The 7,056-nt window shown below is 36.5% G+C and overlaps 1 long non-coding RNA gene across 1 annotated transcript; it reads left to right on the top strand.

Moving 5' to 3' along the window:
• The first annotated feature begins 203 nt into the window (after positions 1–203).
• LOC140601524 (uncharacterized) lies at positions 204–6,598 on the top strand. The gene is made up of 2 exons (XR_012004539.1): positions 204–321; positions 6,298–6,598. It is a non-coding gene; the product is annotated as an uncharacterized lncRNA (long non-coding RNA).
• Positions 6,599–7,056: the final 458 nt, after the last annotated feature.

The raw sequence follows: 7,056 nt of genomic DNA on the forward strand, positions 1-7,056 counted from the left end.
GTGCTCTAAAATATTTTTGGAATTGGATTGTTTGTGTGTTCAGAAATTAATTAATGTAGCTAGCATTCAGTTTTTCATTCTGGGCTCTGTTTGTACCCAGCCCTTCAGACGTTTGAAAATGCAGGATATGACTTCACAGAAGTCTTCACAAGTCTGGCTTCATTATCTAGAACCAGAACACTTAGTATTTGTATATCCATGGCGATGGGACAAATGTCAAGATTCTAAATAATACCTCAGACAGCCCGGCTTCAAAGAAAGAAAAAGCTTTTGAAATATCTAAAATCAGTCTGTGATGGGGCTTTTCGCTCAGCAAAGCTAGTGAGTCAACAGAACGTTCTGTTATCAGTAAGCCCTCCCTTTCCCATTCATTTTTCCCTCTCTCCTGCATCAGACTTCAAAAATCTTGATATTCTAGTACCTTCCCAGCCCCCTTTATGGTTCCCTTAATGTAACGACCTGTTTTCTAGAGAGCTTCTCTCGTAGACTCCTGCACCCCCAACAGTGTCTGTGCAAACTCCCTTGCCTTAGAGCCCAGTTATTTACTTACACTAATAACCAGATGAATTATTTTAAGTCTAGAACTTAAGCCTTCTGCAAGTTTGTGTTCTGTTCCACGCAAGATTCATATGTTGAAGCCCTAATCCCCAAAACACTGGTATTTGGAGATGGGGATTTGGGGAGATAATTATTAAGGTTAGATAGATGAGGTCATGAAGGCAGCAGATTAGTGCACTTATAAAAAGAAGCTTCAATTATATAGTATCAACTATATTGTAAATGAAGCTTCTAAAAATGACATGGTATGGGACATCATGATAGGACATTAGGCAATGGAGGCATTAGGCAAAAGATGCTTTTGCAAACTACTTCAATTAAAGGCAGAGAACAGCAAAAGCTTATTTTCTTCTTGCTCTACATTTTTTTTTTAATTTTTTATTTATTTATTTATGATAGTCACAGAGAGAGAGAGAGAGGCAGAGACACAGGCAGAGGGAGAAGCAGGCTCCATGCACCGGGAGCCCGACGTGGGACTCGATCCCGGGTCTCCAGGATCGCGCCCTGGGCCAAAGGCAGGCGCCAAACCACTGCGCCACCCAGGGATCCCCATTGCTCTACATTTTTTTAAATGCTATTATTGCTTTTAAAAAAATCCTCAAAAATACTAAAAAGTTTTTTATATGTGCATATATATACATATATATAATACACACATACATGTATATATATGTATATATAAATATATAAGATATATGTTTTTAAAAACTATATATATTTTATATACTATGTATAGATAGTAGATACCTAGCTTTCTCAAACCATCTCATCAGTGTTTTTTCATTCAGTGTTTCAGTCTACCTAATACAGATTTTTGTTAGGAACTAATTTTTCTTCTCTTGAACTTTTCCTTAACTTGGAAACAAATTTTCTCTTTTTATGATATGATTTTTTTAAGTTTTCCTCATATTTCATTAAAATATGAAAAATCATATTCCCCATCTCCTTGATAAGAATGCATCTGGATTAAATTTTTATTATTATCTTTAAAAGGTGATTTTGTGTTTTCTGAAGCAGTAGACAGCTATAGCCATCAAGGTGAGTCATGTGCCAGCCTGAAGAGAAGGCACAGCTGCCTGGAAATGCCCCTGTAGCAAAGGAGGATAAACTGGGCATTTGATTTCACCTGTCTATCTTTTTTGGCAAATGTTAGGAAATACTGAATCATAATTTTTCTCATTTTATGTCTCATTCTGCTAATGACAGTTTCTTACCTGCAACACATCTTGCCATGGAGAGTTTAGATAAATTTCCTAAAATTTCCTGGCCACACAAATGAGACAGTCATACTATGGTAAGGCCATTGTTGCTGGGCTTCCTCCCTTCCTCCTCCCTTCCTTCTGTTCTGGGATTTCATAATGAGTGGAAAATCCATTCAGGCATGAGAGTCACTGCTACCTAGCCCAAAGCCATCTGAGCTATGGAGGGTCCAGTCTGCTCATACCCCATTAGAAAGGAATTTCTCATCTTGGCAGAGACTGGGATATAGTTTCTTGCCATGAAATACCACATTCTTTTGTTTTAAAAATTCATTGAGCAGCTACCACAGGGATATGATGAATACAAAGATTCAGATAATATATTATTTTTGCTTCAAAAAGCTCAGCATTTCATTTCTTGTGCACAGGTCTCTACTTGCCCACTCTTGAATATCAGTTTCATGGTAGATTGCAATGACAACTGATGTGTACTAAAGACTTTGCCAAACTTCATCTGTGTTTTCTCCCACCAAATCTACCAGTAAAGTTCCAAGGTTAGAGGTTGGCTCAGTTGGTAAAGCATGCAACTCTGGATCTTGGGGTCATGAGTTTGAACCCCACTTACAAAAAAAAAGTTCCAAGGTTAGAGTTTTGGAACCTTCACATGCTGCTTTTAAAAGAAAGGTCTAAATAATCTATAAACTTAGAAGTTGAGGTGAACATAATGGGAAAAAAAATAAACCGACTGCTGAACGATTGAGAAATAATTGTAGATCTTTTAAATATGTTTATAATGTTTGATTAGCAAAAATGTCCTGCTAAAGCACAAATCTGCAGGATCCCTTAACAATTCATTCACTGAGGAAGAAAAATAAGCAGATCAGCTTGTAACTCTGTAGTCAACTGAGACTAACTAGAAACACTGGTGTACTTTAAAACAGTGGTTGAGGGATCCCTGGGTGGCGCAGCGGTTTGGCGCCTGCCTTTGGCCCAGGGCGCGATCCTGGAGACCCGGGATCGAATCCCACGTCGGGCTCCCGGTGCATGGAGCCTGCTTCTCCCTCTGCCTGTGTCTCTGCCTCTCTCTCTCTCTGTGACTATCATGAATAAATAAAAATTAAAAAATAAATAAATAAAACAGTGGTTGATTCCCGAAAAACATTGCCGAGGATGGTAATGAAAATGGATCAGATTCTCCCAGTTTTCTTCTTCTTTCTACTGAGGTAGGAAAAAAATGAGATGATCACAAATTGTTGAGCTATTCCTAAAAGCTTCTCAATGTTATATGCCTAATGGTGGGAGCCTTTTGTTTTTGAATCAGTATTGCCTTGAAGTCACCTTGTATTTGCTATTCTCACATCACAGTGGGCCTAACAAGGAGGCCTAGCTGATGTATTTTATGATGGACCAAGAAAACTTCAGCCTGAAAATACTTCATTTTGCTAATGCTTCAAATTGTTCAGTTAGTAATTTCTTCACCTTGCTTTAGTTCATTGCTCTTTCTCAACTCATTTTCAGTGCAAAATCAAAGAGGATTTTCAAATGTCATCCAATTTTTATTTTTAAGATTTTATTTATTCATGAGAGACATAGAAAGACAGAGAGGCAGAGACAGGCAGAGGGAGAAGCAGGCTCCGGAGTCTCCAGGATCACACCCTGGGTGGAAGGCAGCTCTAAACCGCTGAGCCACCCAGGCTGCCCAAATGTCATCCAATTGAATAACAGTTTGAATGGAATCTACACAGGCTCCTGGTAACAGCACTTTAAGTTCTTTTTCATTATTCTTTTGAACTCACAGTAACACACCTGGGGAAACCAGAGCCCAAGAGGAAGATCTGACTTTCTCTGATTTTACTCAATTGCACATATAACTTTTTAGTGAAAGAGGGCCTTCTATGTCTTTAAAAGAAAGTTTTCTCAGAGTTGAAAAGATGGAATTATTTAATGAAAGTCTTTATCTATTTGGTACATGTTCATTTATCTTTGTGTATTTACCTTTTACTATCCTTGAGATGAATGAACTATACTCACTTTTCTTTTTCTATATCTCTTATTTTTTAGCATCCCCTTTTTTCTTTTGTGTTTTTACATGTCCTAGAGTAATAAAAAAAAGTATGTTTTATTTATTGAAGAGAATCTTATCTGTCTTTATTCTTATTGCAAACATCATATTTTGGATCATATATGCCTCTTAAACCTACATTGCTTTTTACTTACCATGCCCCTCATTTTTTTTGAGGTATTGTATAACTACTGATAAAGAATAGCCTTCCTTTCTAACTTCTTACCTACAAGCATTGTGTCAAGACTGCATCCACAGGAATCTTCTTATCTCTTCTACATTAAAAAGTTCAAAAACTATGCAATTTCCAAACAGACATTCTACTTCACCTGCCTTATTTAAGGACTTGACAATATTTCATAAATTATGTTTTTACAGACTTATTAAGATATGATTAACATACAATTAATGACTCAGTACATATTCAATGTATAATTTGATAAAGTTTAATCTCTCTATATATATTTGTGAAACCATCACTGCAGTCAACATACTTACTTGCCCATTACTGCCCAAATTTTGTTTGTGGCCCTTTTTAAACCTTTCTTTTTATCTACTCCATTCCCTGCTCCCAGTAGATCACTGATCAACTTTTTCTGTAGGTACATATTTGTCTTTTTCTAGAATGTTATCAAATAGAATCATGCAGTACATACTCTTCTTTGGTGATGACAAAGTCTGGCTTCTTTCTCTCAGAAAAATAATTGAGATTCATGCTTGTCAATTTTTTTCATTACTGAGAAATATTCCACTATATTAGAATACCACAATCTATGTATTCACTCATCTGTTGATGGAGATTTGGGTTTTTTCTCCATATCATTTTAAAATTAAGTACATATGCATTGATCTACCAAGTACAAGTCATTATTTCAGATGCATAAACTTCTTCAAATCATCTTGGTCAGGTAAAAGTTTCTCCTTTCCTTGTTGTCTAAATAAAAGCTTTACAAAAATTGTGTGGAGAAAAAAATAGATGTCCAGCACAATTTCATACTTCAAAATACGGAGGATATCTATAAATATGATTTCAAAACAAACCTATATGTTTTATGAAATTATCAAAGGAATAGTATAAGACTACTATCTATATCATTAGCTTCTTTAAAACATGAGTTGGAAAAAAAATAAAAAAATAAAAAAAAATAAAACATGAGTTGGGTGGGACTGAGTCAGGTGATGTTCTAGAGAAAGGAGGTGTATATAATCTAGCAAAACTGATAAACCACTATAGCTTCAACAGAGAGGATGCTCTCCCTTTTAAGTCCTATTAGGTATTATGATTCTAAAGACAATCACTGTAGGAATCCAACATTTATTTCAATAGTCTGATTTGTTTCATTTGGAGAGCCTTATTCTTAAGGGGATCAGCAGAGCAAAGCCCTGTGATGGTGGCTAGGCAGAGCATAAAAGATCCCATCTGACAATAGTCTGAATCTGATGCATCCTGCTTCTGCTTCATCTGTCCTCCCCGCTCCCCCTCCCTCCCCCCATCTTGATGTGCCAGGTCAAGCAAAGCACAGGTCAGGAGAAAGAATTAAGCAACAAAAATGGCAAATCTCTTGACTCTGAGTCTGAAGAAATTGCAGCAGATGTGCCTATTTATCAGAAGTGTAACCTGTCACCCACACTTTCCATGGAATCAAACAGCATTTGCTCTAAGGCAGCTATGTATGTGTTTTCTTTGTTTTTTTTTCTTTCTTTACAAGAATCACATAGAAGAAACCAACAACTGTCTGCCTGAAGAGCTGTAGGGTAACCTACAGGAGTTACATTCTAGTGAGATATAACACAGAGCCCTGCTCTTCTCTAAAATCTGGTCTGATAGCAAAAGAGAGTTATTCTTTTCAAAGCTAGAAGGGCTTTTGAAACATACTCTCCCTTACTTTTCTGTAACAACTTTCCTTTATGTAGTTGCAGAAATGGTGCTTTGGATAAACAATGAGTAATTATATTTTATCCCTTTTTATGCCTTTTTAACCAATATACTCTAATAAGTATGCATACTGATTTAATATGAGACAGTGTAACTTTTTTTGGTCCTCTTTAACTTCCAACCTTTACTCTGATCATGTACATTTAGTTTTATTTTCATAGTAACTTACATAGCATGGTTACCTGCTTACAACTTAAGAAAAAAAGTAAGAGAGTATTGACAGACATATAACAGAACACCCATACTACATTCCCCAAGAGATCAGCAGTTCAAATGGTAGTTTCTGACAAGCTTTTTGACTTAAAAAATAGACTATCTTTTCCGTTTCACTGAGGAAATACCTACGGTTTGCCCAACAATCCCTGTGTGCAGTGGATGCACACACCTAAGTAGTTAGGTATTAATTACTAAATCCCAGGTAATTGAACAGCACTGCCCTACCTGCCCTTGACTCCATCAGATGGCATCAGGAAGACCTTGTTACTTTTTAGTGAGACTTATTCTTTGTTTCTTTTCTTGCTCTGCATCTTGTCAAATTGAAGAAACACAGCGTTTCCTTGATTGGATCTGCACTGTGGGGATGCCCTGATCCGCAGTCAAGGGAATAGTTAAAGATACAAAGAAATCTAGACACAAAATACTGCTACTTTCACAGAAAATATCCTGCAGAGAAATGGCATTGATTATTCCTGGGGACATTTTAAGAAGGCTTAATTATGGGTTTTGGAACATCTTTCTTTTTCATTTTCTGTCGTACATGAATAGAAGTGAAAGATGCTTTCACACAGCAAACCCAATGTGAGAAACAGAAAGGACTGAATTGAATAAATCTGGTTCAGTTAAGATCGTTGATTATATTACTATATGGCAAAAGATACTTATTAATCACCTACTATGTGCAAAATCCTTAATAGAATATAACCACCATATGATTTATGATAACCTGAATTTTCAACTCAACTAGAGAGGCAGGCATATACTTATACAAGCATAATAAAGAGCAAACTTATGAAAGACACTATAATAGAATCAAAACCACCCTGGTTTTAAATGCTGGATGCACAAATACCTGCCAAAAGAGCATTCACCAAAACAATCTATTGATAAGACAAAGTTGAGTTGGCACAGGTGAGAGCAAATACTTTCTCCACAGAGCTTGGGTCCTCTCTAAGGGGAAGGTAAAATTGGAATTTTCTGAGAATTAAAAGTTTGGTTTAAAGGAAAACTTTCAATGGGAGTGAGAGAGGACAAGAGGGGATGGGAGCTTGATTAGGATTGGGTAAAGAAAAGCTGTGGTCATC

This window comes from Canis lupus, chromosome 12, assembly GCF_048164855.1.
Source record: "Canis lupus baileyi chromosome 12, mCanLup2.hap1, whole genome shotgun sequence".
In the NCBI taxonomy this organism is placed as follows: Eukaryota; Metazoa; Chordata; class Mammalia; order Carnivora; family Canidae; genus Canis; species Canis lupus.